This window comes from Ovis aries, chromosome 3 (assembly GCF_016772045.2).
Source record: "Ovis aries strain OAR_USU_Benz2616 breed Rambouillet chromosome 3, ARS-UI_Ramb_v3.0, whole genome shotgun sequence".
NCBI classification, from domain to species: Eukaryota; Metazoa; Chordata; class Mammalia; order Artiodactyla; family Bovidae; genus Ovis; species Ovis aries.
In genome coordinates, this window is record NC_056056.1 from 204,322,509 (window position 1) to 204,330,556 (window position 8,048).

Below are 8,048 nucleotides of genomic sequence, written 5' to 3' on the forward strand. Positions count from 1 at the left end.
ATGAATAGAGTCAACTTGAAATATTAGGAAATAGCAATGTTTTTCATCCAGACAGCAATGAGCTCTTCCAATATTATTTCGTGATGCTTTCCTGTTTGATATTCATCAAAGAATTTATAAGAAACAGGAATTTCACTGCACATCCAAATCAGCTGCACAAAGAATTTAAAGTCAGAATACTGAAGGAATCACAACAGTGACATTAGACTTGGAATTTTTTCAGACATGATAGTATTTATGTCAAACATTGTTTCCATTCTATTAATGCAGAATTTGTTCTGGGAAATTTTGCCAGTGGCCTCATAGCACTGGTGAACTGCAATGACTGGATCAAGAGACCAAAGATCTCAGCTGATGGGATTCTCACTGCTCTGGCATTCTGCAGAATTGTTATGTTCTGGGCAATGTTAATAAATTGGTATGTAATTGTGAATAATCCAACTCTATATAATTCAAAAGTAAAAATTATTGTTCATGTTGCCTGGACAGTAAGCAACCATTTTAGTAACTGGCTTGCTTCTAGCCTCAGTATATTTTATTTGTTGAAGATAGCCATTTCTCCAGCCTAATTTTTCTTCACCCGAAGTGGAGAGTTAAAAGTGTAGCTCTCATGATGATGTTGGGGACATCATTAATCTTGTTTATTCAAGTTGCAGTGTTAAGCATAGGTGAGGCTATTCAGATAAAAGAATATGAAGGAAATGCCACTCAGAAGACCAAACTAAGGGACATTTTACACCTTTCAAATGTGACTCTGTTCACGCTAACAAACTTCATACCCTTCAGTATGTCCCTGACATCTTTTCTGCTGCTAATCTTTTCCCTGTGGAAACATCTCAGGAAGATGCAGCTCAATGGTAAATGATCCCAAGATCCCAGCACCAAGGTGCATATAAAAGCCATGCAAACTGTCATCTCCTTTCTTTTCCTGTTTGCTGTTTACATTCTGGCTCTAATTTTATCAGTTTGGAATTCTAATGAGCTTCAGAAAGAACAAATGCTTTCTGATGTTCTTTTAATCATGTATCCTTCAATCCACTCATGTATCTTGATCTGGGGAAACAGGAAATTAACTCAAGCCTTTCTGTCATTTCTGTGTCAGTCAAGATGCTGGCTGAAGGAAAGGAAATAGGTGGAAACATGTCTTTTAGCATAAAATTAAGGGATGAAGTCTATAAGGTTTTATACCTTCTATTGCTGTTTTAAGTAGGTATATAAGTGAGTAATGTCTAAAGGTTTACTTAGAAAAATCCTTTAACTAAGCTTCTTAGAAAAGTGTGTATGCATGTGTTTATGAAAGATATAAGACAGATAAGATTACCATACCATTAACCAATATATTTCAGATATAGCAATCTAATTTTACAAATATTATGTGAAATGCCTCAGGATTATGTATCAATGCATATTTCATTTACATATTCTATACTACCACTTTTCTGCTGAAAAAAATTATGTATATTTATGAATTTTATAGAACTGACAACTTATCTCAGGAAATTATGGCTACTTTTCACTTTAATTGGTAACACAATGTGTTTACATTTTACTGTTGGAGCCTCCAATCATTTGGAATGTAATGACCCTCAGTTCTGAATCAACATGAGGATATATATTTGAGATAGATTTTTATCCATCATGATCACTTACTTCATGGTTATTGGAGAATAATTAGCAATATTCTTAGGTAAATATGCTCACAATAAAATTCAAGAATAGCAATCACATTCAGATACATTTTACATATGTGTACAATCAGTTCTATGGAGGAATATTAGATTTATGAACTTCCCTAGTGTCTCAGACAGTAAAGAATTTGCCTGCAACAAAGGAGACCCAGGTTCTATTCCTGGTCAGAAAGATCCCCTGGAGAAGGGAATGGCAACCTACTCTAGTATTCTTGCTTGGAGAATTCCATGGACAGGGGCCTGATGGGCTATGGTCCATGGAGCTGCAAAGAGTTGGAAATGACAAGCAACTGGCACTTGCACAAAAACTTAGAAAAAAAATCAAGTTCTGTTATATGGACGAAGAATAAAATATTAATCATGACTTGTTTGCAGTGCTGCTATATTTCCACATGAAGTTATGAAAATAACTTTTTTGACTTTTTAATTAAGAAGATATGTGTTGAAGTAGACATCTAATGTCAAATTATTCATTTTTCCCCTAAACCATCTTGAGGCTTCCTTTGAAATGCTAAGCATCTCCTCCATTTTGCTGCCTAAAATTTCCTTTTAATCTTGAGGCGAGAAGACTCAGATTTTCCCTATCTTAAAAACACATTCAATATAAGAATAGCAAAAAATTATGCTACATGAATCAGTGGCTTTTCTGCATGTATTAAAGTGGTATCTATGATGTCTATATAATAATTATAGGAAATGTCTTTAAAACCTGTTTTATGACAATCTTGGGGAAAATGATGAAATAGAAAGTGTGTTGATGTAGTATCGATAACAATTTTCACTACAGGAAAGAAACATATAACCTTGTTTGACAACTGTATTTACATGTCTATATTAATTCTGAGTTATGAAATTGTAACATCATTATTTACCTTCAGTTCAATTCAGTTCAGTTCAGTCGCTCAGTCATGTCCGACTCTTTGCCACCCCATGAATTGCAATACGCCAGGCTTCCCTGTCCATCACCAACTCCCGGAGCTCACCCAAACTCAAACCCATCGAGTCGGTGATGCCATCCAGCCATCTCATCCTCTGTTGTCCCCTTCTCCTCCTGCCCCCAATCCCTCCCCTTAAGGTAAATATTTCCACATCTGACTTATTTATTGCTTTTAATTATCTCTCTGTCCCAGGACAATGTAATCCTTACAATGGGTGGATCATGTTTATCCTGCTTCCTGCTCCTTTCCTGGATATAAAAGTCAGTCTATAGAAGAGTTCCTCCAAATGATATTCTAGTCATTAAATGGATGAATAAACTATGAGGGCTGGAAACCAATGAAAATGAAACTCATCACTTACTCTGCACAAACTTTCCTAATTTTGTTTCCTCACCATTCAATTGCTTCTACACAAGTCTACACAGTCTCAATTCCAATTTCTGCATTAGACTGGGTAGACAAACTGCCCCCAAATAAGCTCCCAAGCATCACGTGACTCCCACACAATGCACATTTAATATTGCTCTTTTAAGAGTAGTGATATGTCAGAGCAGCCTTCTCTAGGTGGTTATCCATGAATCAGGCTAATCAGAAGTTTGCCATCCTTAATATGCTGCTTCCAAGAATGCTTGGAGTTATCTCCCTTTCAAGAAAGCTGGAAGAAAAAGGCATAGGCAAGACTGTGCATGGATATATTTAGAGAGGATGGACCTAAAATTGTGCTCATAATTTTCACTTACATAGCATTTCTCGGATTTTGATCACATTGCCACAACCATCTGTGATGAAAGCTGGGAATGTGGTCACCTGTAGCCTAGAAATAAGAGAAGAACATGGAATTGAGGACACAGAAGTGGGAAGGCACTTAGTCACATTCCAAGGAAAACAGCAAGTTCCTGCCAAAGGAAGCAAGTGTCTCTATCAGAGCATAGTGTAGCCTGTTCATGTCATTTTGATAATACTGACATGCTCTTACATCAGGCTTAAGTTCTTTTTTTTTTCCCTTCTATTTCTTCCTAAATTTCAAAGGAGTCATGTTTACACTACATGTTCATTTCCTCATAAAATCATAATTGATTCTGCACTGTAGCACTTGTACCTCCTCATGTATATTGCCTCTCTATTTTGCTTATAATTTCTGACTTAGCTTCTACAGTATCCTGTAATAATATAATTAGTACTACATACTATATATATGTACTAATATATTTGTCCTTGTACTTGTGTGCCCAATTTGAAATATAAATAATTTTCTTATTCCTATAAATCATATGGATTCTACAAAATTCTTGAGAGTTAGAAAGATCTTAGTGATGAGTGAGAAATATAAACTGAATTACATACATATTTTTTCTTAGAAATTCCTATTCAAAATTTAACATGTTTGCATTCAAATGTATGACTTGGGGAAGGTGAAAGTACAAATTAGTGGAAACCACTCTCTCTCATATTTGCATGTTGACATACCTGACCTTATTCTTTTAGTCATTAGAAGAAATGAGAAACTGCAGCTGGTGTCGAGGATAAGCAGACACTGTGAGCATTTATTCTGAAAATTATATAGCAACTGATTGTAAGTCATAAGAAAGGTATTCATGAACTTTGTTACCTGTTGACAGAACTGTTTGGTGTAGCACTGGAATTACAATATAAAAAGAATAAACTACTGTTTTGTGAAGATCTGTGCATTTAAATCACATAGCACAATTTTGGCTTTACTTCCTGGAATTATGACAAAAATACTAAAGAAAACATAAGTGGATGTCATTCTGCAACTGTAACTATAAAGTTTTCAGTGACATTAGAAATATTTTTACACAAATGTCAGTTGGAACAAAGGTCTTCTTTCTAGCGGTGTCAACAGGAGAATTGATCTTAGGAGTACTGGGAAATGGGTTCATTGGACTGGTAAACTGCATCGAGTGGGTCAAGAATGGAAAGGTTTCATCAGCTGAGTTCATCCTTACTTGCTTGGCTATGGCCAAAATCATTCAGCTGTGGGTAACACTTTTGGATTCACTTATAGTAGGATTAGCTCCACATCTGTATGCCACTGGTAACTAGTAAAAGTAGTTATTCTTCTTTGGGCACTAATGAATCACTTAACTATCTGGTTTGCCACCTGCCTAAGCATATTTTACTTCCTTAAGATAGCCACTTTCTCTCACTTCTTTTTCATGTGGCTGAAATGGAGAATGAACCGAGTGCTTCTTGTGCTTTTCCTGGCCTCTTTCTTCTTATTAACTTTTGACCTCTTAATGCAAGATGCTCTTGGTGAGTTGTGGATGAACACCTTTAGAGAACCTGAAAGGAAACTTTGCATTTAGATGCAAGTAAAATTTTCTATCTTAAAAGTCTGATTCTTCTCAGCTTGACATATGTTATCCCTTTCATTCTCTTCATGGCTTCTTTGCTGCCTTTCTTTCTTTTCCTGGTGAGACACATCAAGAATTTCCAAGTCAACTTGAACCACCGAGAGATTTCAGCACAGAGGCCGATAAAAGGGCCTTGAAAATGGTGACAACATTTCTCCTCTTCTTTATCGTTTACTTTATTTCTACTCCAACTGGAAATTGGATCTTCCTTAAGCTACACTGGTATGAGGTCATGATGTTTGTCATGGTGATTTCAACTCTCTTTTCGTCAGGCCACTCATTTGTTATAATTTTGGGAAACAGCAAGCTAAGGCAGGTTGTCTTCAGACTACTGTGGGGTCTTAAGTTCTCTAAAAACTAATCAAAACTTTAGCTTAATAGACATTAAAAAAACTTTCTGTATTATATGTGGAAATACCTTAATAGAAGACTTTGTATGTTCATTTTTAGTTCCTAGTTTTTCTTTTATTAATCCTTTTAAGTGTTATTAAATTGCACTGGTTTCCCTTACAACATGCTGTTACTTAATCATATTTTCTCAAAGTCATCTGACATAAAGTTCAATTAAGGAAAATGCTTCTGCTGTAATATTTGCTCTTAACAAAGGCTTATTTGGAACCTAAAGAAGGAAGCTTATAAAACCATACAATGAAATATTAATAAACATATATGTTCAACACAATTACATAAGAATAAATGTATATGAAATCACAGTCATAGAAAGAGAAAAGAGTAATGCAATTTTAAACTAAAGGTAAATTTAAAATTAGAATAGTAAAATGTTTTGTAAAGTTTAGAGTGTAATAAGTGCAATAAATGTTTATATAAATATAAAAGTATAAATATTACTCTGATGTTATTTATTTTGGAAAGGATCTGAAACAATTGAAGGTTTCATACACCAGTCATAGAATTACACACATGTAAAACAACTTTAGGCAATAGTGTGACTTTAAGCAGTTAGGGTGAACACGCTAAACCTAAGACAGTTCAGTTCAGTTCAGTCGCTCAGTCATGTCCGACTCTTTGCGACCCCATGAATCGCAGAACGCCAGGCCTCCTTGTCCATCACCAACTCCTGGAGTTCACTCAGACTCATGTCCATCGAGTCAGTGATGCCATCCAGCCATCTCATCCTCTGTCATCCCCTTCTCCTCCTGCCCCCAATCCCTCCCAGCAGCAGAATCTTTTCCAATGAGTCAACTCTTCGCATGAGGTGGCCAAAGTACTGGAGTTTCAGCTTTAGCATCATTCCTTCCAAAGAAATCCCAGGGCTGATCTCCTTCAGAATGGACTGGTTGGATCTCCTTGCAGTCCAAGGGACTCTCAAGAGTCTTCTCCAACACCACAGTTCAAAAGCATCAATTTTTCTGTGCTCAGCCTTCTTTATAGTCCAACTCACATCCATACATGACCGCTGGAAAAACCATAGCCTTGACTAGATGGACCATTGTGGGTAAAGTAATGTTTCTGCTTTTTAATATGCTGTCTAAACCTAAGACAGTAATTTCACTCATTTTTATACACAAAGAAATCTTTGATATATATGCACCACGATATATATGCAAAAATGTGCATATTACTCTTTTTCTTAGCTGAAATTGAGAAGATTCATAACAGTCCATCAGTGATAAAATGAATAAGTATATTGTGGCGTACTGATAAAAATATACTGTGGCAACTGATACAACAATGAAAAGGAACAAATTAGATCCATAACATTTTTTAGTTCTTTGTTAGAGAAGAAAAGACATACATGTAGAGAAGCAAATTTGTAAAGCGTAGTACATATTTCATGTAATGCTTGAATATATTTGTGTTTGTATATTGCTGCTTTTACTACTTTAATAAAATACTCCAGATTCATTCATAAGTGGGAACACAAATAAGCAGATGGGAGAATTTTGCTTGCTAATGGTGCTATTAAATATAAAAAAAGTATACAGACTGTATTATCAAGTAGAGCATATAGACATATCCATATGAAAATGCAATAAAAGTAAAGTGTTATTTTGTTTGCCATGAATTTAGAGTAAGCAGAGAAAAAATAACAAGTAAATCATTTTAAGTATGTTAGTTTTAATGTTCTTGATGAAATCATAAGTGAAAGTATTCTTTCAAATTAGCCCTGGTGCTGAGAATGACGTAAGTACCCTAAGACCATAGAGAAGATTGGCAGCGTTCTCTGACACTTAGAAAACTAGATGAATACATATCTATCAGTTAGAGTTCTCCCATTTAGTTGCTGTCATCATTATATTTAATGGTTTATATTTGAAATATTTCATAAGTTAAAAAAATGTCTAAATAATTTTCTAAAGATCACTGTAGATAATTTAACCTTAGTGAAAATAGTAAAGTTTAACTCAAGTTGAATACATTAGCAATTGAGTAGTCTTTAGTTTGTGTATTACTTGAGCTGCTTATTGATAGATAATCTTAAAATTACAGAGTTAAGGCCCCAAACCTTCTTTCTAACACTAGAGGTAGTGAATAAGGACTACTGAAAAATAAAAGCCATGGAACAGAATGGTGTCTCTGTGATAATGTATTATATTTTGCTTATTGGAATGGCATCTGGAGATGAAGTTCTGTTCCTTGACTTTCCTGAGTGAGAGCCTGTGGTGACACCCGAGCAGTAGACAAGCTGCCATCCAACTTGGTGAAGAATGACCAGATCATGATTTTACCTACTCTGTGACTAAATTTTGGAAACAGAAGGGAATGCTTCCTATTTTTCCTTAAAACTATTAAAATTAAAAGGCTTTCTTTAAGATGTTGGTATCCTGTGTGTTTTTTTTTTTCTGTTTCCCCACCAAAGATGACGTATAGAAGAGTAAGAGACTGTTCTTATCACTGAAACAATAGGACTGATAAAATGAATACTCAAAATTAAAATACTTAAAATTAAAATCAACAGGCATATTTAACAACCAATTAGACATTGTTCATTATTGCAGTGAATTAGATGATTACTACCCAGAATGAGGCATAGAGAGACAGAGATGGACAATACAGGCTAGAGGGGAGGGAATACGAAGGTTATA

At 35.1% G+C, this 8,048-nt stretch overlaps 2 pseudogenes; both read left to right on the forward strand.

Moving 5' to 3' along the window:
• The first annotated feature begins 225 nt into the window (after positions 1-225).
• On the forward strand, positions 226-1,132 carry LOC101121253 (taste receptor type 2 member 31-like; annotated as a pseudogene).
• Positions 1,133-3,200: 2,068 nt separating this feature from the next.
• LOC121819188 (taste receptor type 2 member 42-like) lies at positions 3,201-5,362 on the forward strand (annotated as a pseudogene).
• The last annotated feature ends 2,686 nt before the right edge of the window (positions 5,363-8,048 follow it).